This window comes from Stegostoma tigrinum, chromosome 5, assembly GCF_030684315.1.
Source record: "Stegostoma tigrinum isolate sSteTig4 chromosome 5, sSteTig4.hap1, whole genome shotgun sequence".
In the NCBI taxonomy this organism is placed as follows: Eukaryota; Metazoa; Chordata; class Chondrichthyes; order Orectolobiformes; family Stegostomatidae; genus Stegostoma; species Stegostoma tigrinum.
The window spans coordinates 32,995,893-33,022,855 of NC_081358.1; the positions used below are offsets into that span (position 1 = coordinate 32,995,893).

Consider the following 26,963-nt stretch of genomic DNA (forward strand, 5'->3'; position numbering starts at 1 on the left):
ACACTACTTCTGCTGTAAATGTGACTCGCTTTCTGCAGTATTATAAAGCAATGTCAAACATTTTAAGGTTACAGTACACTTAAATTCAGTGTTACAACAATCTGACAGTGGACATGTGGTGTTAAAATGGTTCTTCAGGTAACTTGATGTGAAAATTATCCAACCTCTTTTCCCAAGTAACATGCTCTCTGTAACATTGGCTACTTTCAGCTACTTCTAATGATGCAGAACTGCAAACCCTTTACCAAATTTTACCATCTATTTTTGGCTGTTCTTTCCTCTACATAACTTTGGTTAGTTTTTCATGTACTTTATTTTTTCAGCTTTCTGCTGCGCTTTCATCTGCACTTCGAATTTTGGGTTATTCTATAAACCTTAACCATTCTTTGCTTCCTACTTTGATTCATGTCTTTCTAACCTCTAGACCTGATGATTCCAAATACATCCTTGGTCAGCCTCCCTTCTTACACTGTCTTTAAAGTGGAAATATAAAACCTCTGTGGTCAATAACGTGCACCAAATCATATTCACCAAGCTTCAATGTGCTCAGAGACTAATATTGGCTTCTTTTAATCAATAGCTCAATTTGAAAAGTCTCATTCTTGTTTACAAATCTCTCAATGAGCTTGCACCTTTTCTGCATGTAATTTTTCTTGACCTATAGAATATATAAGCTCTGAAATATATAAACTGCTTCGATTCTAGCCTCTTGAACATCCTTGACAAATGTCTCTTTACTGTTGGCAGTTGTGCCTTTAACAGCCAAGGTCCTAAGTTATAGCAATCCATCTATAAACATCTCCTTTTCTTTTTATCTTTCAGACAGTCTTTAAAACCTATCCCAACTGCTGTAGTATCTCTCTATGTGACAAGGTTTCAAATGTTTGACCTTCGAGTCCTTTTATTACATTGAAGACACTATGTAGATAAAATTTGTTGTTGATTTAAAACAACTTGGTCTTTATTAAACTTATTAGCTTTAACTTGCTTTTATTAGTTGAGAGATAGAGTTTAAGAGCAGGGAAGTTATGCTGGATCTATACAAAATGTTGATTATGCTACAATTAAAGTATTGTGCGCTGTTCTGGAATGCACATTAAAGGACAAGTGTGATAGCCCTGGAGAATGTTATCAATTTACCAGGATGTTGCCTGGGCTGGAGAGTTTCACTTATTAAAGATAGATTGGACCGAGTGGGGTTGCTTTTTTCAAAGCAAAGGAGATTAAGTCGACTCATGATTGAGATGTGTAAAATTATGAGGGGCATAGACAAGGTAACCAGAAAGAAACTTTCCCTTTAATGGAGAGATCAATGACAAGGGACATAGATTTAAGGTAAGTGGTAGGAGGTTTAGAGGAGATGTGGGGAAAACCTTTTTCATCCAGAGGGCGGTGAGAATCTGGAACTCACTGCCTGTAAGGGTGGGACAGGCAGAAATCCTAATAAGACTGAAGAAGTATTGAGCTGTGTCTTTGCAATGCCAGGGTATACTAGACTGTGGGCTAAATGATAGAAAATGGGATTAGAGTAGGTAGGTGGTTAGCTTTGACTGGCATGGACTTGCTGGGTTGAACGGCCTCTTTCTTGCTGTAGACCTCAATGTCTCTTTGACTCAAATAATGTTTAAAACTTTTTAGTCTTTTCATCATGTTCAAAATCTTTGTAATTTAGTAGAATGTTAAATACATTAAACTATGTGAAGAACTCCAATTCATGAGACTGACTAAATCGTACTAGTCAAGTTGACCACATAGATCACCTCAATGATAACATTCAATTAACCAGGTCTGAAAAACAGGAATTGCCAGATTTAAATTTACTTGATCAAAATCATGCTTCCAATAAAGTGAGTTGTCCTTTTCCCTAGTAGGTAAATTCAGTGATAAAATTGACGCTGATACCATTTTATGCCGAACTTGGTGCAATCTTAGCGAACAAATGACTTTGCCACACAAATTTATTTTTGTTCTCTTATATTAAATAGCCAGGTTTCTTCAGGTATAAAAGTAACAATGGATGACAATGATGTGTGCAATGTCTGCATAAATTGAAAGACTTAGCCCTTTGGGCACTCTTGCATGTGTGAATCCTTGCTTTTTTTTAAGTGTTTCAAACTATCCTTAAATGGGGTGCTCATTCATTAGAAGGCATCACTATTGGGCTCCTGTGATGCAGTGGTAGTGTTGCTGCCTCTGAGGTGGGGGATTTCAGTTGGCTGGCCAGCTAGTTTACAATGCAGAGTGATGCCAACAGTCTGGGTCTAATTCCTGCACCAGCTGAGTTTACCATGAATGATTCTCCTCCTCAACCTCTAACCTCACCTAAGGCATGATATGTTTAACAAGAAAGCAGGACACTGGTGACTTTATCTTTTCAGTTCCAGAGGTGTGTAATAATATCTCTGAACATGTTGCTCAGAAAATATCTAGAAGGTGTCACTTATTGGATTTGATACTCCCACTTTTAATTTATGTAGTACTGTAGACAGATGCATTACATTGAAACTCGGAAATGGCACAAAATACCTTTTGTAAAGTAACTCACTGTAAAGTGCAGGTTGCAGATGCTGTATTACAGACAAGAAAATCTGATAATCAACAAATCTGATAATCAATGTCATGATTAGCCATTAACTTGTTTCTAGTTATACTTTAATTCATATTTTAACATAGATAACAGGCAGACTGATTCAAAAGGCTAGATAGCCTACTCCAGTCCTCACATTCTTATTTTTGACTGCTCTGATTCAAATTTTGTCTCCAATATCCATGTGAATGGAATATGAAGCCTTAACTTCTTGTCCAAAGAAGTTCCAGCAATGCAACGTTTCCTCAGAATTGCGCTGGAATTTCGGTTGACATCATACGTGCAAGTGAGAGATGGAGCATGAACTCGCAACATACTGACTTCAAGGTGAAAATGCTAATTGTAGAAATAAATAAATAGTAGAAGATTTCTCCCTGAAATCTTCAAACCACGTAACACAGTGGCATCATTGTTCTACAACTATATGTGTTTCATACAAATGTACAACCCTCATGGTCTTTCTGGAAACTCAAATTTATTTTGTTAAAGTAAATCATTATAAAATTGTGTGTTTAATGGCAACACAACTTTAATCTAGCCATTAATATTAAGTGAAGTTTATGCTTGTTATAAACAATTAAAATCGTTCTTTGATCAATGTCGACTATTATGTCTTGGGTTTAACTCTGCATGTAACAGAACCTGTCCATATTTGATAGAAAATACAATCCTTCCTCAGTGACGATTTCTTTATTCACAATGTGGAGGCACTAATGTCAGACTGGGGTGGACTAGGTCAGAAGTCACACCAGGTTATAGTCAAATAGGTTTATTTGAAATCGCACAAGCTTTTGTAGCAACGCTCCTTTGTCAGGCGCAGTCCATTTCTTTACTCATGCACCGATGAAATCAAGTAAGTTAGTAATGTCTTTAAAATAAATTCCAATAAGTTTGTTAAATTGCCTGAGCCTCGGCGGTTGGCTCAGACTAGATTGTCCAGGCCCAGCTCTGAGTGATGACATAACTGCGAAATCCTTATTTGGTGGAAGAATAATGAGATAATTCCAAAAGTGTCCTTGGAATAAGCCTACGGTGGAAAGACACCAGCATTTGGATGAGTTGAGAACCAACAAGAACAAAACACCACAGTTTGGGAAGATAAGGGAAAAGGATAAAATTGAAGGATTTCAGAGTGCCATCAATGAAAACTCTGGAGGGCAACCTTTGCAAAGTTGTGAACCAGCACTTGGTTGGAGAAGACCTCCAAAACCTGGAAGAAGGGCTTGGCCAGCATCATCTTCTATTCTTTGGTATTAGCATTTATTTTGCTGACTGTTCTGGGAACATCAAGCTTAGTGTGTGGTGATGAATTGCATGCTTGTTGTTAACCTTTTTCTAAGCAAATAGTGTGAATTGTGTGCTTTAACTAAACTAATAAAGGTAGTGGTTAGTTAATATAGAATTGACTTTTGTCCTCTTTGTCCTGAGCCAATAACTGTTTTTGATGGAGGCAAACAGATAACAGCGTCTTTTTATCCCACCGTTTAAATAGATTCCATAAATCAGTCCTTCCCATCCACACTATGCAGGCCCCTCAAAATTTTGTGCATCTCAAACAAATCTTCCCTCAACCTCCTCTGTTCCAAGGAAGACAACCCCAGCTTATGCAAACTTTCCTCTTTGCTGCATTTTTAAATGTCCTGGCAACATCCTCATGAATCTCCATGTGAATGTCCTCTTGGGAACAATTCTGTCCTTTTGTAATGAGGTGGCCAGAACTGCATGCGCGGCTCAAGTTGAGGTAGAAGCAATGATTTATGCACAGATGCACCCCACTGCCCATTGCCCTGCAGAAGTATTTTTCTTAGGTAGACCTAAAGGACGCGGGGAAAGTAACGTTCTTGACTTTAAATTAGAAAATGTTAAGAATTGTGAAAGTATGAAGAAAATACTTATAGCTTATTATATTTGTCCATTAGAAGGATCATTTTGTTAACTATCGATTTGTTGATCTGTCAATAAATTTTCCTTATTAAAATGTTACAACACATTAGTAATTATATCTATAAACAAAAATTCTTATTTTTATTGTGATTTAGTGAATATCCAAATTGTTGCACTTGTTTTACAACCATGAAGATGGTTACATTTTTGATATGTCAATGTATTTGTACATAAAGCTCATGCATGAATGATGGCCCTGTGAGAAAAGGAAGTCAACCAACCAGTACCTGCATAACTATATTTTCCACTCCTCTGCCTTTCTGAAAGACCATGGACACAGGTCACCCTTTAGGGCTTCAGTCAAGGATTCATCAGTCATCTGTGATCTTCAAGAGTGAGTGTCCACGGATTAACCCACCATAGCTATGGACAAAACTTGGCATGATTACATTTATTTCTGACATTTACATACGCAATTTTCAGTGGTAATTGTTGACGGGCAATCAGAAGCAGGAATATAGGCCAATTTTGCATCCAATCTAAAAGTCATTGAGGTCAAAATTTTCACTCACACCTCTCTCCCATCTGAAGTCAGCTAATTCAATACAGACTAGGACATTAAACTGGGTAACGTTTTGGTCTAGATAGCTCAACTATTCTGAATAATTTTTTTTTGGGATTTGGCAAAAAAAAAATCTCTGATTTAACCAAATATGTAGAAACTAGTCAATTAAAGCAAGGCAGTGAAATTATTGTAATGTCACAGTAATCCTGGTAAAGTCATGAAGTCCCTAATGTTCTGGGGCATGCATTTGAAACTTTCAATTCATGGGGTGAAATTGGAATTCAATAAAGCTGGAAATTAGGGGGAAAAAAAGCTTGTCAATTATGACCATTGCTGATTTTTGTAAACACCAATCTGGTTCACTAGTATTTTAGGGAAGGAAATCTGAAATCCTTATCTGGTGTGGCCGACAAATGACTCCAGACCCACAGAATAGTTGTTGATTCTTAACTGCCCTCTGGAGTGGCATAGCAAGCCATTCAGTTCAAGGGCTATAAGGGATGGGAAATAAATGCTGGTCCAACCAGCGTTGCCCATATCCCATGAATGACTAATAAAAAAAATACAAAATTTTAGTCAATGAAACAATGAACAACAGGTCATATTGCAAAATTTCAATAATTTTCAGAATAAAAACCGTTTCATTAATAATTATATTATAGAAAGATAAATCTAATGGTTACAATCATTTACATGGAACTATATGTAAGTAACATTTCAGCAAGGAACAGAAATATTAAATAAAGTTGTAATATTCCGCCTATATGGTAATTTGCCAGAACAGTTTTGAAATGTAATATATTTACTTTATTCCTGATGAAGCCTGTAAAAACATAACAGTAATTTACTTTCATCCCTGCCCATAAACAGATATAAGCACTATTTGCATTGATAAAATCCTCTCAAATAGTTGAAAGGTATTTTAAAGAAAACTAATTTAAAAGAAAATTGATGTCAATGGCTCCCAAATCTGTTTAATCCAAATGTTTTCCTCATTGTTACATGTGAACATTTCAAGAAGTTCACATTTTTGTTTTCATGTTCACAAATGTTCATATTTTTGAAAAGTGAGAAACAAAATATTGCATTTATTTGGCAACTCCAATAAACTGAAATTGCCCCCAAAATATTTTTTCCAATGAAACATTTTATGAGGCATAGTTGCTGTTGTAATTTAGAAAGCATGACACACAATTTTCCCAAAGCAAGGCCTCTCAAACCCAATGTGATAATGGCTAGACAAACAATTTTAGTAATGTTGATAGAAAAATAAATATTGAACAGGGGAGAGCCCCTTGGTTTTTAAATGTTGTCAGATGATGTTTAATATTTACCTGAGGGACAGTTGTGGCGATGTCTTGTTTCATCTGAAAGGAAGCATCTCCAATATTGCAGTTTTAGCTCAAGTCAATGGAATTTGGTCTTCAACATTATGAGAACTGAGAGAGCTATATGAAGCCATAGTTCACTTCTGGGCAATGATTGCTATATTTTAGAACATTGTGTTTTAGTCTTTCTTACATGTTTAAGTTAATAAAGTTCAAAGCAATTAGTTAATTAGTATGATGCTTGAATATTGCAGGAAGGAGAGACAGATTGACAGAGTTTTTCATCTTGCGCTTATCAGGCCCATAGCTAGAATGTCAAACTTCAAATAATCAGGTAAGATTTAATGACACTGTAATATACTGCAGTATGCCTTTGCTGCTATGGACACCCGTGATACTACGAGAAGAGAAATGAGCAATGTGATGAATAATACCAACTGTGGCATTGAAAGTATAAAAAGTGAAATCAAATTGCACTTTTGACAGAGAAGGATTTGTAATCATCACTATTTCCACGGCTACCCATCACTTAGTTTCTCTTTCAGCTTTTCCCAAGTGACAGAAAGTTGTTACAATGCTTGCGGATCACCCTTTGCAGCAACCACTATTCCTGGATTTGGTAGGTGGCTTTCATTTGGGTGTCCTCCTGACCACCATTCCTCCCTCATTATTCAGGTTGGGATGAACTCCGATGCACACTGACCTATGACTGGGTTTTTTTTTAATAGCCAATGCATCCTCGAATTGGAAGTGGAACTGAAACCCAAGGTCAGAAGCAGGAGAGCTACCTTTAGAGATCTTCCACCTTCCCATTTTTATGGGAAGACTAAGAAAAGACTAAGCAAAAGACTAACAAAACTGAGGAAGATGGAAAAATACAGAACACAGTGCAACTGACCAGAATCAAAAGTTAAACTCCTAGTTGCCAAATATCTTTTAAACCCTCCTTAAATTATTAAACACAAGCTTCCACCACTAACATCATTCTACAGTCTCAGTATAAAGAAGTGATGTCTAAACAACATTGTGACCACATCAGGTGTATCTGCAGGATGGTGTGTGAACTGAACGCTAATATGGCATGTTTAGCTCCTTTTCTGTTTTTTGAGTGTTCAGATTTGAAAGTAACCACCAGCAATATTTTAGTTTCTTTTAAAAAAGTCAAAGGTTAATTTATGAGACAGCTATTGCTGAAAGTGAATCACTGAAAAGTGATCCAGTTATTAACTAAAATACAAGGACAAAGATTAAAATTATGTGCACATAAAAGATATTTATGACAATAAAATTTAGATCACAGTTATCGTTGCAAGTCTGTTACTTGTTTGACGATTTTTCTTTCTGAGGTGAAGCTATTAAAAACTTGAACTCAGGATTTGGCAGCTGTGATAGATTTCTGTAGTTGCAAAATTTGGGTTTTCTCCAACAGGCAGACTGTGAAAGATAGGTTCTGACAGCGAGTGAAGACCCATTTATTATTGCTTTGCAGGATATGGTCCTTGGTCCCCTGATTCAGCAGAGCTTAAAACAAAACAAAGAACTGTGGATCTGAAACAAAAACTGAAACTGCTGGCAAAACTCAACAGATCTGGCAGCATCTGTAGGGAGAAAGCAGAGTTAACTCCTCGAGTCAAGTGACCCTTCTTCAGAAAGAGAATCTTTTAGCTGTTTGATTCCTTCTCTCTCTCCGTTGAGAATCCTCTTCCTCTCAGAGTTCCTCTTGGAGGTTTGATCAATATTGTACCTCACAGCCTGTCGTATTCAAATTGAAACTTAATATGGCTGCTACTCCAAAACTGTGGAAACATGTTCCCATGTTAGGAACATTAAAGAAATGCCTTTCAATTAAGGTAATTAATTTTTAACTTTCTCAGCCAGTAGATTGGATGGTTGTCATTATCAAGCTCTTGTTAACTAGGGTGAGTTATTCACACAGAGATAATGGGAACTGCAGATGCTGGAGATTCCAAGATAATAAAATGTGAGGCTGGATGAACACAGCAGGCCAAGCAGCATCCCAGGAGCACAAAAGCTGACGTTTCGGGCCTAGACCCTTCATCAGAGAGGGGGATGGGGGGAGGGAACTGGAATAAATAGGGAGAGAGGGGGAGGCGGACCGAAGATGGAGAGTAAAGAAGATAGGTGGAGAGAGTGTAGGTGGGGAGGTAGGGAGGGGATAGGTCAGTCCAGGGAAGACGGACAGGTCAAGGAGGTGGGATGAGGTTAGTAGGTAGCTGGGGGTGCGGCTTGGGGTGGGAGGAAGGGATGGGTGAGAGGAAGAACCGGTTAGGGAGGCAGAGACAGGTTGGACTGGTTTTGGGATGCTTTGGGTGGGGGGGAAGAGCTGGGCTGGTTGTGTGGTGCAGTGGGGGGAGGGGATGAACTGGGCTGGTTTAGGGATGCAGTAGGGGAAGGGGAGATTTTGAAACTGGTGAAGTCCACATTGATACCATATGGCTGCAGGGTTCCCAGGCGGAATATGAGTTGCTGTTCCTGCAACCTTCGGTGGCATCATTGTGGCAGTGCAGGAGGCCCATGATGGACATGTCATCTAGAGAATGGGAGGGGGAGTGGAAATGGTTTGCGACTGGGAGGTGCAGTTGTTTGTTGCGAACTGAGCGGAGGTGTTCTGCAAAGCGGTCCCCAAGCCTCCGCTTGGTTTCCCCAATGTAGAGGAAGCCGCACCGGGTACAGTGGATGCAGTATACCACATTGGCAGATGTGCAGGTGAACCTCTGCTTGATGTGGAATGTCATCTTGGGGCCTGGGATAGGGGTGAGGGAGGAGGTGTGGGGACAAGTGTAGCATTTCCTGCGGTTGCAGGGGAAGGTGCCGGGTGTGGTGGGGTTGGAGCATCAAACCCACAGACAAGGGTGGCGCAGTGGTAGTATGGCGCACTGACCTCTACATCGCCGAGGCCAGACGCCAACTCTCCGACACCACCTCCTACCACCTCCTCGATCATGACCCCACACCCGAGCACCAAACCATCATCTCCAACACCATTCACGACCTCATCACCTCAGGGGACCTCCCACCCACAGCCTCCAACCTCATTGTTCCCCAACCCCGCACGGCCCGTTTCTATCTCCTTCCCAAAATCCACAAACCTGCCTGCCCTGGTCGACCCATCGTCTCAGCCTGCTCCTGCAGCCGAACTCATCTCCAACTATCTGGACTCCATTTTCTCCCCTTTGGTCCAGGAACTCCCCACCTACGTCCGTGACACCACCCATGCCCTCCACCTCCTCCAGGACTTCCAATTCCCTGGCCCCCAACACCTCATATTCACCATGGACGTCCAGTCCCGGTACACCTGCATTCTGCATGGAGATGGCCTCAAGGCCCTCCGCTTCTTCCTGTCCCGCAGGCCCGACCAGGCCCCCTCCACCGACACTCTCATCCGCCTAGCTGAACTCGTCCTCACACTCAACAACTTCTCTTTTGACTCCTCCCACTTCCTACAGACTAAGGGGGTGGCCATGGGCACCCGCATGGGCCCCAGCTATGCCTGCCTCTTTGTAGGTTACGTGGAACAGTCCCTCTTCCGCACCTACACAGGCCCCAAACCCCACCTCTTCCTCTGGTACATTGATGACTGTATCGGCGCCGCCTCTTGCTCCCCAGAGGAGCTCGAACAGTTCATCCACTTCACCAACACCTTCCACCCCAACCTTCAGTTCACCTGGGCCATCTCCAGCACTTCCCTCACCTTCCTGGACCTCTCAGTCTCCATCTCAGGCAACCAGCTTGTAACTGATGTCCATTTCAAGCCCACCGACTCCCACAGCTACCTAGAATACACCTCCTCCCACCCACCCTCCTGCAAAAATTCCATCCCCTATTCCCAATTCCTCCGCCTCCGCCGCATCTGCTCCCACGATAAGACATTCCACTCCCGCACATCCCAGATGTCCAAGTTCTTTAAGGACCGCAACTTTCCCCCCACGGTGATCGAGAACGCCCTTGACCGCGTCTCCCGCATTTCCCGCGACACATCCCTCACACCCTGCCCCCGCCACAACCGCCCCAAGAGGATCCCCCTCGTTCTCACACACCACCCTACCAACCTCCGGATACAACGCATTATCCTCCGACACTTCCGCCATTTACAATCCGACCCCACCACCCAAGACATTTTTCCATCCCCTCCCCTGTCAGCTTTCCGGAGAGACCACTCTCTCCGTGACTCCCTTGTTCGCTCCACACTGCCCTCCAACCCCACCACACCCGGCACCTTCCCCTGCAACCGCAGGAAATGCTACACTTGTCCCCACACCTCCTCCCTCACCCCCATCCCAGGCCCCAAGATGACATTCCACATCAAGCAGAGGTTCACCTGCACATCTGCCAATGTGGTATACTGCATCCACTGTACCCGGTGCGGCTTCCTCTACATTGGGGAAACCAAGCGGAGGCTTGGGGACCGCTTTGCAGAACACCTCCGCTCAGTTCGCAACAAACAACTGCACCTCCCAGTCGCAAACCATTTCCACTCCCCCTCCCATTCTCTTGATGACATGTCCATCATGGGCCTCCTGCACTGCCACAATGATGCCACCCGAAGGTTGCAGGAACAGCAACTCATATTCCGCCTGGGAACCCTGCAGCCATATGCTATCAATGTGGACTTCACCAGTTTCAAAATCTCCCCTTCCCCTACTGCATCCCTAAACCAGCCCAGTTCATCCCCTCCCCCCACTGCACCACACAACCAGCCCAGCTCTTCCCCTCCACCCACTGCATTCCAAAACCAGTCCAACCTGTCTCTGCCTCCCTAACCGGTTCTTCCTCTCACCCATCCCTTCCTCCCACCCCAAGCCGCACCCCCAGCTACCTACTAACCTCATCCCACCTCCTTGACCTGTCCGTCTTCCCTGGACTGACCTATCCCCTCCCTACCTCCCCACCTACACTCTCTCCACCTATCTTCTTTACTCTCCATCTTCGGTCCGCCTCCCCCTCTCTCCCTATTTATTCCAGTTCCCTCCCCCCATCCCCCTCTCTGATGAAGGGTCTAGGCCCGAAACGTCAGCTTTTGTGCTCCTGGGATGCTGCTTGGCCTGCTGTGTTCATCCAGCCTCACATTTTATTATCTGAGTTATTCACACATCCTGGAGAACCAGTGACAGAGCATTTCTGTTTATTCTTGAAATGTTCCTTGAATTTCAAAAGATCTCTTGTGATCTCCTCTTAATATAAGCATAGTTTAGTCCGAAAGTCAGCTCAATCTATTAGGTTAGTCATGTGACATCTGAAATCCATTTTGTAGGATTCTGTGGCCAATTTTAAAGGCAGATTAACATTCTGTATAAATTATGTAACATTGTAATTACACAGTCATGACAATAGTCAATGCAATGCATTTTCTCTCAACAGTTCCTATCTTCTAAATATTGAGTCTATATTCCTTGATTCAAAGTCACTGATAATGTTCAACATTGTATCAGAGCTCAAATGATCTTTTCTCTTAAGGACCTGGAATACTTTAAACAAAAGTCCCCTGAGTTTTCTCTTCTTCATTGTAAGCATATGGAAGTGCTTCAAACCTCCCCACAGCTCAATGCCTGAAGTTAGATGTCAATCTGCATTTTGATGCATTGCTTCTCATGTTGGGACATCCTTGCTTTGGTGTAACAATTATAATTATACACTTACTTAGAATGGATTCAAAGGCAACCAGATACATTTCTAGAGAGAAAGGACAAGAAAAAACTGTGAAAGCAAGCATCTGAATGTGGAAACCTAAAAATGAACAGACGCATGTTTGATGTAAATAGATTTTCTTCTGTGCTGAAGAAATTCCTATTTCTTACCAGGACAAATGTCTACACTGCAAATGTTGAAACACTCTTCTCTGTTACTGGATCTTGCAATCAATACTACTGTATCAAATTATAAGATTGTGTTTCAGACCTGGAACTAATTAGATAGCTGCCAAAATCACAGGTACTTGGAGTGGGTGTAAGTTCCCCTCCAAGCCACTCACCATCCTGACTTGGAAATATATCATCATTGGGGGTGTTGCTGGGTCAAAATCCTGGAATTCCCTCCCTAATGGCATTGTGGGTTGCCCCACAGCAGGTAGACTGTAGTGGTTCAAGCAGCTGACCACCACCTTCTCAAGGGCAACTAGGCACCGGCAATAAATACTGGCCGAGTCAATGATGCTCACATCCCACAAGTGAATAAATGAAAATTTATTTACAGTATCAATACCAAAAATCTGGAAGCGACAGTGATAGTAATATTTCTATATTAATATATGAACAAACTAATCTATTTGAATATAATTGTAGCACAGTGTGAAAATTAGGACCAGACCATTCACAGGAGATGTTAGAAACATCTAGTACACACAAAGGGTGATAGATATTTGGAACTCTTTTCCATAAATATCAGTGGATGCTGGATCAGTTGTTAATTTTAAATCAGAGACAAATAAACTGTGGCTAAACAAAGGTATTAAAAGATATAGGCCAAAGGCAGGTATATGGAGTTAAGCCATAGATCAGCCATGACTTCATCGAATGGTGGAATGGGCCTGAGGGGCTGAATAGCCTACTCATGTTCCTTTGTTTCTGTGTGTTCCAATATAGACCACTTAATAGATACTAACACTTCCATTTTCAGAAAATTCGTCCTCTCCACGAACGAACGTGTATCAAGAATTTGACCATCTAACTTCTGAAAGTGGTTTGAATAGATCAGATGGTCCTGAGTTGATCTGAGTTCCTACTGGGGGTAACTTCTTTAATTGCCTTCTGTCATTCTACCTATCCAAAGACTGTCTTTTGGTGTTACAAAGTAATTTTGATTGGGTATTGATGTTGAATTGACAGTAAAATGTAACAGATTGAACATGGATTTAACACACTGAGCCCACCTCTGCAAAATAGTTTTCTTCAATTTCCATTGGTCATAATTCACAAATGGTCAAAAGGCATGCACTAACCCTAACCATGACTTGATCGCAAGTCTATCAGGAAAATCTTTCTTTTAATGTTGGGGGAATATAGGTATCATCATTTCCAAAGATTAAACTTTATCTGTAGGAAGAGAAAAACTCTGCACGCGTGAATAACCATATTCGATAAATTCAAAATTGCATTAAAACAGCAATCAGCACAATCTGAAGTGGGCAGAAAACAAAACGTAGCAGATTCTGAAATACAAACAGAACATGCTGAAGACATCCAGCAGGCCAGGTAGTATGTGTGCAGTTCTCTCTCTGACTTGTTCCAGAATGTTCCTCAATAAAAGATTTTGAAAGAAAGTAGGATCAGTCTGAAAGAGTAACTTGGTGTTATCAGTTCACAGAAAATCAAAGCCAATCGACAGATTGATAAAGTTATAAAGAAATATAATAAAATTTAAGGTTTTGTCTCATAAATTATAAAATAGAAAAATCAAAGATATATGGTGACTGTAAATGAAACTGAACAGGACTTCAGTAAAAGCTCTGCAATATTGCGCTCCATATTTTCAAAAGTCATTGAGTGGGTACCATCTAAATTCAATAAGATGTTGCCACCTTCAAGGAAATACAAAGAGAGAAAAACGACATAAAAAGTGGGACTTTCTTTTCATTACTTTAACGCAGGATACAGTCCCACATAACAGGTGAGACAGGGTGGATTGAAGCTGACTGTAATCAATAGTTGATGGGTCAAAACTGTTGACCATATGCACAAAATTTAAATGTGAAGGATTTTGAGCAGTGGGCAGTAGAATTTGTACAGAGAATATTAAGGAAGTGTGAGAATTCACTCTAAAGGTCAATTGTTGAGGCAAAAATATGGCAATACTGAAGATTCGTTTCTGAGTACTGAAGGCAAGCAAATGCGTAATGGAACATGGGAAGCACCAAGGATTAGGTGGTATACGGGCGCATTAATCCATCAGTCCCTTTAGATTGTGAGACAGGTAAAAATAGTGGTGAAGAAGACATATGGATTACTTGGATAGTAGGATCTGCCAAAGCTGGAGAATCTGAGATAACAAGGTGTAGACCTGGATGAACACAACAGGCCAAGCAGCATCAGAGGAGCAGGAAAGCTGATGTTTCAGGTCGAGACGCTTCTTCAGAAATGGTGGAGGGGAAGGGGATTCTGAAATAAATAGGGAGATGGGGGGGACGGATAGAAGATGGATAAAGGAGAAGGTAGGTGGAGAGGAGACAGACATGTCAAAGAGGCATGGATGGAGCCAGTAAAGGTGAGTGTAGGTGGGGAGGTAGGGAGGAGATAGCTCAGCCCAGGGAGGATGGACAGGTCAAGGAGCCAGGATGAGGCTAGTAGGTAGGAGATTGGAGTGGGGCTTGAGGTAGGAGGAGGGCACAGGTAGGAGGAAGGACAGGTTAAGGAGGCAGGGACAAACTGGGCTGGTTTTGGGATGCAGTTGGGGGAGGGGAGATTTTGAAGCTTGTGAAGTACACACTGATACCATTGGGCTGCAGGGTTCCCGAGCGAAATATGAGGTGCTGTTCCTGCAAACTTTGGATGGCATCGCTGTGGCACAGCAGGAGGCCCAATGGTATCATTGTGGGCTTCACAAGCTTCACAAGCTTCAAAATCTCCCCTCCACCCACTGCATCCCAAAACCAGCTCAGCTCGTCCTCACCTCCCTAACTTGTCCTTCCTCCCACCTATTCACTCCTCCCACCTCAAGCCCCACCCCCATCTCCTACCTACTAGCCTAATCCCATGCCCTTGACCTGTCCTACCTCCCTGGACCGACCTATCCCCTCTCTAAACCCCACATACACTCACCTTTACTGGCTCCATCCTCGCCTCTATTGCCTGCCTGTCTCCTCTCCACCTATCTTCTCCTCTATCCATCTTCTATCCGCCTCCCCCTCTCTCCCTATTTACTTCAAAATCCCCTTCCCCTTCCCCATTTCTGAAGTAGGGTCTAGACGCGAAACGTCAGCTTTCCTGCTCCTCTGATGCTACTTGGCCTGCTGTGTTCATCCAGCTCCACACCTTGTTATATGAATTGCTTGCCTTTTTTTAGCCAAACGTTAGATTTGAAGAGCAGGGAGGAAATGCTGGAACTGTGTAAGGCATTAGGCCACAGCTAGGGTATATTGTGTGCAGTTTTAGAATCCACATTTTAAGAAGGTTGTGAATGCACTGGAAAGAGTGCAGAGGAGATTTGTTATCATGTTGCTTGGGGCTGGAGAGTTTGTTATAAAGAAGGATTGGACAGACTGGGGTTAAAATTGTATCAGAGATAATGGGAACTACAGATGCTGGAGAATCCAAGATAATAAAGTGTGAAGCTGGATGAACAGAGCAGGCCAAGCAGCATCTCAGGAGCACAAAAGCTGACGTTTCAGGCCTAGACCCTTCATCAGAGAGGGGGATGGGGTGAGGGTTCTGGAATAAATAGGGAGAGAGGGGGAGGTGGGCCGAAGATGGAGAGAAAAGAAGATAGGTGGAGAGGAGAGTATAGGTGGGGAGGTGGGGAGGGGATAGGTCAGTCCAGGGAAGACGGACAGGTCAAGGAGGTGGGATGAGGTCAGTAGGTAGGAGATGGAGGTGCGGCTTGTGGTGGGAGGAAGGGATGGGTGAGAGGAAGAACAGGTTAGGGAGGCAGAGACAGGCTGGACTGGTTTTAGGATGCAGTAGGGGGAGGGTAAGAGCTGGGCTGCTTGTGTGGTGCAGTGGGGGGAGGGGACGAACTGGGCTGGTTCTTCCCCCACCGCATTCCAAAACTAGCCCAGTTTGTCCCCTCCCCCCACTGCACCACACAACCAGCCCAGCTCTTACCCTCCCCCCACTGCATCCCAAAACCAGTCCAGCCTGTCTCTGCCTCCCTAACCTGTTCTTCCTCTCACCCATCCCTCTTCCCACCCCAAGCTGCACCTCCATCTCCTACCTATTAATCTCATCCCACCTCCTTGACCTGCCCGTCTTCCCTGGACTGACCTATCCCCTCCCCACCTCCCCACCTATACTCTCCTCTCCACCTATCTTCTTTTCTCTCCATCTTCGGTCCGCCTCCCCCTCTCTCCCTATTTAATCCAGAACCCTCACCCCATCCCCCTCTCTGATGAAGGGTCTAGGCCCGAAACATCAGCTTTTGTGCTCCTGAGATGCTGCTGGGCCTGCTGTGTTTATCCAGCTCCACACTTTATTATCTTGGACAGACTGGGATTGTTTGCCTCAGTGCATGGAGACTGAGGGTGTCATGATTGAGGTATATCAAATTATAAGGCATATAGATAAGGTATGCAAAAAGGTACCTTTCACCCTTGATGAAGGATACAATAACTGAGACATAGATTTAAGATAGAGGCAGGAAGTTTAAAGCATTTTTTTAAACCTAGCAGGTTGTGAGAATCTGGAACTCGTGGTCTTAAAAGCAGTGGAGGCAGAAACCCTAATAACATTAAACTAGTATTTAAATGTACACTTGTGACACCAGGACATATAAGGCAATGCATCAAATTAGAATAGCAAGGTGGTTATTTTTGATCAGCCCGCAGACTTGATGGGTCAAAGGGATTTTTCTGAGCTGTAGACCTCAATGTCTCTATTGGATTGGATAAAAAACGTTTATAAGGATCTGGCAACAGGATCATAGAATCCTTACAGTGGGAAAGTAGACCATTTGGCCCATCTAGTCCACATAGACCCTCTGAAGAGCACCACAGCCAGAAAAAACTCATCCCTGTAACCTTACATTTTCCATTGCTAATCCACAGAGCCTGCACGTCTCTGGGCACTACAGGCAATTTAGCATGATCAATTAATCTAACCTATTAATCTTTGGAGTGTGGGAGGAAACCAGAGCAACTGGAGGAAACCCACAAACACACAGGGAGAAAGTGCAAACTCCACACAGACAGTCACCTGAGGGTGGAATCAAAGCCAGGTTCCTGGTGCTGTGAAGCAGCAATGCTAATCATTGTGCCACCCAATGCTTGGTAAATGTTAAGGCCAAACGCCAGCAAGAAATAACCTGATTAGCCTGTATCTGTTCTAACTTCTCAATGCTGTACTTCAATAAACAGGTATTGACTTCATAAAAAATAATGTTAATAAACATTTAGAGATAATGGGAACTGCAGATGCTGGAGAATTCCAAGATAATAAAATGTGAGGCTGGATGAACACAGCAGGCCAAGCAGCATCTCAGGAGCACAAAAGCTGGCGTTTCGGGCCTAGACCCTTCATCAGAGAGGGGGATGGGGGGAGGGAACTGGAATAAATAGGGAGAGAGGGGGAGGCGGACCGAAGATGGAGAGTAAAGAAGATAGGTGGAGAGAGTGTAGGTGGGGAGGTAGGGAGGGGATAGGTCAGTCCAGGGAAGACGGACAGGTCAAGGAGGTGGGATGAGGTTAGTAGGTAGCTGGGGGTGCGGCTTGGGGTGGGAGGAAGGGATGGGTGAGAGGAAGAACCGGTTAGGGAGGCAGAGACAGGTTGGACTGGTTTTGGGATGCTTTGGGTGGGGGCAGTGGGTGGAGGGGAAGAGCTGGGCTGGTTGTGTGGTGCAGTGGGGGGAGGGGACGAACTGGGCTGGTTTAGGGATGCAGTAGGGGAAGGGGAGATTTTGAAGAAGTCCAAAATCTCTCCTTCCCCTACTGCATCCCTAAACCAGCCCAGTTCGTCCCCTCCCCCCACTGCACCACACAACCAGCCCAGCTCTTCCCCCCCACCCAAAGCATCCCAAAACCAGTCCAACCTGTCTCTGCCTCCCTAACCGGTTCTTCCTCTCACCCATCCCTTCCTCCCACCCCAAGCCGCACCCCCAGCTACCTACTAACCTCATCCCACCTCCTTGACCTGTCCGTCTTCCCTGGACTGACCTATCCCCTCCCTACCTCCCCACCTACACTCTCTCCACCTATCTTCTTTACTCTCCATCTTCGGTCCGCCTCCCCCTCTCTCCCTATTTATTCCAGTTCCCTCTCCCCATCTCCCTCTCTGATGAAGGGTCTAGGCCCGAAATGTCAGCTTTTGTGCTCCTGAGATGCTGCTTGGCCTGCTGTGTTCATCCAGCCTCACATTTTATTATCTTAATAAACATTTATCCTGTCCCAGAGTCATGCATCAAATAAATCAGAATGATTTGGTTGCAATGTCACATACTAAATGAATGATGCAGGGATTCATGAGAATATCATTTCATAATTTCATATTTGTTATCTATTTAATCTGAAATCAAATGACAGCAATATTTTACTTCATGCTTATGATAAAGATTTGACCTTCTGCATTTATACAGCCGACTTATAATCAGAAATCCTTGTTTTACATGAAATGCCCTCGGCATATAAAACTCTTTGGGTAACAAATCTTTCCTTCAAACATTGTTTGACTGGACTTGCTCATTTCACTTTTATAAATCTACCTGATAAGAGATGTTATTACACATCTCTAGAAGAGGTAGAACTTGAACCTGGGGTTATTACTGCAGTGGAGGAGATCTTTGCTCATTTTAAAATGGTTTGCATGAACTTAGATTATCTATTGACTTGCTGGTGCATTTTGACACCTATCTATTGGGTGCAATTTGTCTCACACAAATTTTCCCAGTGTTTCTGAGGGGGCCATGAGCCATCTAATTACCCCATGACAGAAGGAGGCACTGCAGCAATGACTGAAAGTGAATCAAATCCTAATGGGTCAATATTGGGGACGTGATGGCATTGATAGATGTCACCTACCAACAGGATAGTAAATCAGAAATTCATTCTCGGAATATGGAATAATATTCCATGTGAACATTTTTTAATTTCAAACAAAAAATGATTTTAATTCTAGGCTAAGACACATGGAGATGATGATCCAAACACAATTTAGATATCAATGAAGAAAAGAAATGAAGTTTTCACTTTGCCGTTTGTGATTTGATTGTCCAATTTTGCTTCTCTGGATCGTCTATTCTAATATTTAAAATGCTAATTTGAGTTATTAATCTGAGTTAATTCTGTCAGTGACCTCATTTTCAAAATGTTTTCTAGTCCAACAAATGACTACACTAATTACAGAGAATATACAAGATGGAAAGAGACCATTCCATCTGGTCCATGTTGGCTTTGTACTTCGCAGAAGTATGCTCCCTATCTTCCTCATCTTTAGAATAAATCCAAGCTTCCATTCTCCTCCATACGACCACCCAACTGTTCCTTAAGTGCAGCTATACAATGCACCCAAAACTAAATGGTCACTAATTCTTCCCTTCGAAAAAAAAACAAGTAAATGTTCTGAAGTAGGGTCACTGGACTCAAAATGTTAACTCTGCTTTCTCTGTACAGAAGCTGCCAGACCTGCTGAGTCTCTCCAACAATTTCTGTTTGTGTTTCAAGTAGGTGCTGGAATTACTTTCCTATACAATTCCAATTCACAATAATATATGTCCTTAACATTTATGTTCAAGCATCACATTCCAAAAAAAGTTGGAAATACATTCTAATTTAGTTGGAATGTATTAATAATTTCTATCCATGTCTACTTACATGCCAATTCCAATTGTTTTCAGAGTTTACTGGTCAAAATTCATCTCAATGAAAACTGTACTCAGTATTGTTTTTGAAAGTACATCTCCAATTTTAAAAAAAGACCTAAAACATGGGGTAAACCCCGAAATGTACTAGGGTCCTCACGACAAATGTTGTTCTACTAAAATTCAAGTTCAGTTTTGGATTTTAAAATGAAACACAGCAGGAACTTGCCAAGGCAAGGAATGTAACCACATGTGCTAGATGACTAGAAAGAATTCTGGTCTTCCTGCTATAGGAAAGATGTTGTTAAACTTGAAAGGGTTCGCAAAAGATTTGCAAGGATGTTGGAGAGTTTGAGTTAGAGGGACAGACTGAACAGACCAGGGCTATTTTCCCTAGAGCATTGGAAGTTGAGGGGTGACCTTATAGTGGTTTATAAAATCATGAAGGACATGGATAGTGAATAGTTAAGGTATTTTCCTCAGGGTAGGAGAGTTCAAAACTAGAGGGCATAGGTGCAAGATGAAAGGGAAAGATGTAAAAGAGACCAAAGGGGCAATTTTTTTCATGCAGAGGGTGGTGTGTGTATAGAATGAGCTGCTAGAGGAAGTGGTGGAGGCGGGTACAATTACAACATTTGAAACGCATTTGGATGGATACATGAATAGGAAGGTTCAGAGGGATTTGGGCCAAATGCTGGCAAATGGGGCTAGATTACTTTAGAATAAGCTGATAGGCATGGACGAGTTGGACTGTAGGATCTATATTCTAGCTGTACAACTCTATGACTGCATAATTATTTTCACACAGCTAACAATCGCCGGTGGAGAGTACGTGTGCGATAGAGGGTTTGCCGATAAAAATCACCAACTGACGGTAATTTGCACTGCAGCATCGACTCAGATGCAGCAAGAAAACCAGGGCCAGTTGTAGCCAATTTGTGTTACAGATGTGTTGGTGTTAAAATTCTGCGTCGTTCCTTTCTGTGGTTGAATTTCGAGAAGCTTTATTCATTGGCGTTTCACTGCCGCACCTATTCCCCGACTTTAAAGAAAAAATCTGGCTTTACTACATGATTTTATGCATAAAGTTGCCAATTAGTTGGTCCCCTAGAATGAATAAATGAAAAGTAATTTCTATTATTTGTTCGTTTCATAAATCAGACATTTAAGAATAGATCCATACAGAATCCTTTAAATGTTACCTTCGTCTCCAATTTGGGACAGGTTAGACTAGCTAACTCAAATTTCCGGCCCGTTCATTAGGCAAGATCTCCACAAACAATACAGAGACGGACCTGAATGCAAGTTAAGCTGTTTTTTTTCTACTTCTGCGCCTTCGAGTGCGGGCTTCGCCAGTTCACTTCCCTGAGCCCGCAGTACAAATCTGCAGGGAAACGTTTGGAAGTGAAATTGGTGACTAACTGTGCCAGGACTGCGCTCTCGCTACTGTAACCAGCGCATAATTTTGAACTATCTGGGGCAAAAATGTGTATTTATATTTCCGGGGCCTGTACAGTGATTTAAGTGTGAAAACATGTACTGTAACGGGGGGGAAGGAATTCGTTCATGATGGTAAACCCTTTAATATGACCGCTCAGAACCAAGTCAATCAGAGGCTAAGAGGCAACACTGAGTGAAAGTGGCGCCCTCCCAATATGAATGAACGTGTTCGGGAAAACCCAATTTGACACGAGTCCATTGTTAAACAAAATGGTCTGAATTTAATGCAACTAGTTACATACAGACAGAGAAGGGCGCAGAGGATGGAGTCTCTGGGGGAGTTCATCCACCTCTGAGAGAAACTTGCCCATTCTTACATATGTGTTCCTTTCAAGCACTCGTGAGGTTTAGCATGTTGTGGGGAATATACAACATGGAAATTGTTCGCGCCAGCTGATTTTCTGCGTGGCGTTAAATCTGCCTGTGCACAAACAAAGGCTTCGGAAGCTTGCGCTTCAGTAGCGCCTTCAAGATGTGCCAGAACAAGAACCGCAGATGCTGGAAACCTGAAACATAGGCAGTTGAGTGTTGGAGAAACTCAGCAGGCATGGCAGCATCTGTGAAGGGAGGGGGAGTTAAAATAAAAACAGAGACAACGTTTGTCCCACCTTCAGGAACGAAAACAGAAATTGCTGGAAAAGCTCAGCAGGTCTGGCTGAGTCTGTGGACAGAAAGCAGAGCTTAATGTGACCGTTCTTCAGAACTGATGGTAGCACGTCTTCAGGATGTGCCAACGCGCTTTGTAACAGATGAAAAATACTTGAAGGGCTATAATATTGAAAGGGATTACCGTCCCTGTTATCATTTGGAAATGGTACAATCCAGAGGGATAAGGGACTCTCTAACCTGTGAGCGAATCTACCCCAAATCTTGATCAGGCATCGATTACACAGTTATTCGTTATACAATGCCAGCCAAGGACTTCAGTTTTGCAGTGGTAGTGTCTCTCTCTTTGGGCCAGAAGGCTTGGGTTCCAGAGGTGGGTCAATCATGAAGAATAATCTCCCAAAACAGCACTGACTGTAAAAAGTTTGAGTTCAAACACCGAGTCGATTTTGTTGAGTGTTGTCAGTAATTTCCAGAGGACGGGTTATGTTGTTGAGGATTCGTGCTGGATTCTGTAGGAAGTTTCAGCTCGCCTGTTGCAAATCCACCATCATCGCATCTTTCGCTTTTTCTCGCAAAAACAGTCGAGTGGACAACCCCCCTCACACTGTAGCCGAGTTGAACTGCGGCTGGTTTTGAGGAAGATGGAGTGTGAAATCGAAATTTCCGCTGGAGTTTCATGTGGTTTAGTTCCTAAAAGGACTTTCCAAGTTTGCTTCTGTCAGAACATTGCAAAGTTTGACTGAAAAGGGGCGGGGAAGAAGTCTACAGCCGTTTTAAGGCTGCAGGAGATTGCCAAGAGTTGGTGCTCGCGAGTGCTACAGTATTTCTGAGCGTCTTAAACAAAAAAAAGTCTGAAGTCTCATGACACCAGGATATTGTCCAACAGGGTTTATGTGCAATCACAAGCTTTCGGATATTTCGCATAAAAATGTTGGACTATAACCTGTGTGGTGTGACTTCTGACCTTGTCCACCCCGTCCAACACCAGCATCTTCACAACAAAAAAGCGGGGCATCGGGTATGACGATTTGCTCATTCTTTACTTCAATTTTGTAATAATATTAATGAAATTTTGTAACAAGCTTTGGGAGCCTGTGACAGCAGATACTGATTTTTGAGGCCGTTCAACAAAATCTTTCAAGCACCTGGGGTGACTATCCACTCCAATTATTGTCATTTCATGGAAGTGAACATTTATTTTGCTCTGACAGCAGAGGGCCGAGAAGCAGGAAGGAGACAAATCCAAGCCACGGTTGTCCAGTAGGTCGCGAAGCCAAATCAAACAGGTACTGCTGTCAAATACTCCCGTCCCCGTTGTTCCGATTCTTCCAAATTCGGTAGACAAGTAGCAATTTTGCACGTCCCCTTTCGCTGTCTTTGAATCAAACATAAAACGTGGTGGGCCCAGAAGGAGCAGTCGATTAGTCATCAGGTTAAAACAAAAAGGAGTTGTGTCGATGAGACTCGGTATTTCAGGCGATTTGTAGTGTTACTGAGAGAGGCCAAGCCGCTGGGATGTAGGTCACTCAGCATTTGTGTGACATTTAATGGGGATGGCGGTGGGGGTGGGGTGGGGTGCCCTCGGTCAATTATCGCTGTTGTAAGTGTGATGGCGTCTCTATTTCGGAAATCTTAGCTCCTAGCTGAGGCCTGACTGGAAGGAAACTAGGAACGCGAGAACAAATTCAGGAGGTACCTCCCCGAGAGCAGGTAGGAACTGGCTCAGTCGGGGGCGCTGTGATACCTTGTCAATGGAAACAGAGCCCTTCGTCCCTAAGCCTTCCCTGCCCTTGCTGAAAGATCTACCTGCGCTGGGTAAAAGTGGGTTTAAATTCTGTTCGGACTGACAAAAATGGGACAGTTGCAGAATAAACAAACTCCAATGTAAAGATGCTAATCCTTCCTAGCAGCATCTCCACAGTATTTTGTGCGCCTAAGGCGTCGTGATAATTAATGGGGGTCATTGGATATCTGGTTCTCTGTCCTGTTTCTTCGGAGTGTTCTTGTTGTGAATAGCTGGGCCTTAGCTGGATGCAGGCTGACTGGGGTAAGGGTGGTGTTGGGGTCGGATTGGGATTGAGCTGCCGCTTGCTGGTATAAGCGTAGTCAGTGGCTCGGCTCTTGGCATTCACCGCGTGCCTTAATTGTATAACATTAAATCAAGGTCCGCTGTGAACACGGAGAGCACGGGTCTGCTATCGGCTTGAAGGGAAAGAAACAGGAACAGTTAATCATCAAATCCACAGCACAGCTCATTGGGCGGCGTTGCTAGAGAAATCACCACAAGTAACCCTCTTGCTGAACGGAAATAAAATGTTCTTCTCAGCTGATTTCCTCCTCGAGCCTAAACGGTTCCTAATACAGACTGCAGCATTCTCTCCTCAGATGCTACAATAGGATGTGTCTTCTAACAGTTTTTACAGCGAGTATTGATGCTTCCAGTTTATGTTTCAGTCCAGGTTTGATAACCAGGTCGGTCTCAGTGACAGGTCTGTCTTACAAACGGAACACGCTTTGAGCTACTGTGGGCAAGTACATCAGAAATATTTTTTTAAAAAGCTACAGAAACATACAAAACCCGATGCCCTTCTGTTTAGTTACCATAGGATGTTGAGCATCAAATGGCAGAGACAAGTTGTTTTCCTTTTTTCTCTCTAGTATCTAGCTCTCTCCCCACCCCCCACCCCCTTCCTCTTCCTCCCTCTCTCTGTGACTGCAGTGCGCAAAAGCAGGCGGATGAGATGCTTGGCCAGGCTAGTCCCCTGTGTGCAGAAAAACCCATCTGGTCCAGCGCCTGTCACTCTGCAGCGCTCTGCTAGCGCACATTGCTGCGGCAAATGTGACTGTAAAATATATTCTCTCTCTCTATTATATATATATATCTATACATGTACATACACAGGTTAAAAGAAACATTACTTGACCGATCTCGCTGTCCAAGGACTGGATTCTCCAGGACAGTTGCCTAGAAAGATTTACTCAATAGCAGTAAATGGAGAGTCATCTGTGCAGTGACCCTTCAGGCTCACCCTTTACACAGCTGTACTTTCAGTCCCGACTGAAGAAAAGCCTTTGAAAATCATTCTGGCGTCTCTTTTTTTTCTCTCTTCCTCTTTTCATAAACGCTGGGGGCTACAGGCTGCTGAGAGAGGGCTTTGCATTGACGGCCTGATCCAAGCTGTAGGGCCCACGCAGGACGTTGAAGCAAGCGGCTGCCTACAAAGCAGCAGCAACACGGCCTTCAGGACGGAGAGAGGTGGCGGGCAGAACACACGGCCGAACAGTAACCGTCCTGTTGAGACACAAAGACATTTCTTTAAAAGAGGCTACGGTTCGGTAGCGTCAAGAGCGGACAAAAGCTGCGTCCCCCATTCCCGGGAAAGAGCCGCTTCGCAAGGTGCAGGCAAATTGCTGCCTCTCTCAACACTCTGTGATCCCAGGAGCAGGGTGCTGGGCCTGTTGTCGAGTGAGGAGTACCGGACACACACACACACACACTCACACACACTCTCACACACACTCACACACACATACACACAAGCACACATACACACAAACACACACACACACTCTCTCTCTCTCATACACACACACACATACACACAAACACACACATACACACAAGCACACACAAACACACGCACACACACACGCACACACACACATAGACACGCGCTCTCTGTCTCTCTCTCACACACACACGCACACACACACACATACTCACACACACTATGCCCATGTCCCCCCGGTTATAACCACGAGAGAGCAGACGGAACTGCGGAGCCGCCTGGAAAGGCTCGAAACAAAACACAAGCCAGTTTTGTTGTGTTCTGTTTGAGGAGTGGGGGCAGTTAATTGTTTGAGGTTAACGGCCAGCAGCAGCAAAGAAACCTCCTCTCTGGAGCCGAAACCCTGCAAAGGTCTCCCGGAAAACAAGCACAGCCGCAACAATGTCAACGGCATGCTTTTTCATCATCAAGGCTGGAGTTAATCCTGCAGAAATCCGAGCGAGGAATGGGAGGAAAGCAGGAGGGAATTTCAGGGAAAGTGGGGTGGGAGCAAGCAAGAGGGAATCTCAGGGAAAGGAGGGGTAAATCAGGAGGGAATCTCAGGCAAAGGAGCGGGGGGAAGAAGGAATCTCGGGGAAAGGGGGGAATCAGGAGGAAATCTCGGGGAATGGAGTGGGGGGAGGAAAATGGAATCTCGGGGAAAGGAGGGGGAAATCAGGAGGGAATCTCGGGGAAAGGAGCGGGGAGAGGGAAGAACGAATCTCGGGGAAAGGGGGGAATCAGGAGGAAATCTCGGGGAATGGAGTGGGGGGGAGGAAAATGGAATCTCGGGGAAAGGAGCGGGGGGAGGGAAGAAGGAATCTCGGGGAAAGGGGGGAATCAGGAGGAAATCTCGGGGAATGGAGTGGGGGGGAGGAAAATGGAATCTCGGGGAAAGGAGGGGGGAGGGAAGGAGGAATCTCGGGGAAAGGGGGGAATCAGGAGGAAATCTCGGGGAATGGAGTGGGGGGGAGGAAAATGGAATCTCGGGGAAAGGGGGGAATCAGGAGTGAATCTCGGGGAAAGGAGGGGGTAAATCAGGAGGGAATCTCGGAGAAAGGAGGGGGCAAAAGAATAAGCATCTGGCAGGGGGGAGAGAGGGGAAAGTCAAGAGCGAACCTCGGGAAGGGAGCAGGCTTCCAAGCCTGACAGCGCCAGGGTTAGGCCGGGAGGCTGCTCCAAGTTACTGGCAGCTTCTTGCAGCCCCTTAGCAACCCCCACCTTACCCTACGCCGCTTCCCCCTGCCCTGCTCCTGGTCCAGTCTTGGGGATTAATGGCTTCCCCTGCCAATTATGAGTGAGCTGCTTCAGCACAAGAGGATTAGAGGGGGCCGCTGACGTCAGCGGGCAGGCAGATGTTGGCTCCCAAACTCCTGATCACCAGCAGGTCCCACTGTCCTTGTGAAGGTCAGGGAGGGAGGGGGAAGGGGGAGGGACGGAGGGAAGGTGAGAGAGCAGGAAGGAGAGGGAGGGAGGGATTGGGAGAG

General features: G+C 44.0%; 1 long non-coding RNA gene across 2 annotated transcripts in view; it reads right to left on the minus strand.

The window, feature by feature from the left end:
- Positions 1-2,426: 2,426 nt before the first annotated feature.
- LOC125451965 (uncharacterized) overlaps positions 2,427-26,963 on the minus strand; it is a 29,400-nt gene continuing 4,863 nt past the window's right edge. The window contains exons 2-4 of one of the 2 annotated variants that reach the window (XR_007247427.2): positions 24,958-25,220; positions 4,759-4,894; positions 2,427-3,614 (exon numbers count right to left, since the gene is read on the minus strand). This is a non-coding gene — a long non-coding RNA (uncharacterized LOC125451965). Of the gene's footprint in view, positions 4,895-24,957; positions 25,221-26,963 lie in introns of both variants that reach the window. The other variant, XR_007247426.2, reaches the window with a different exon arrangement.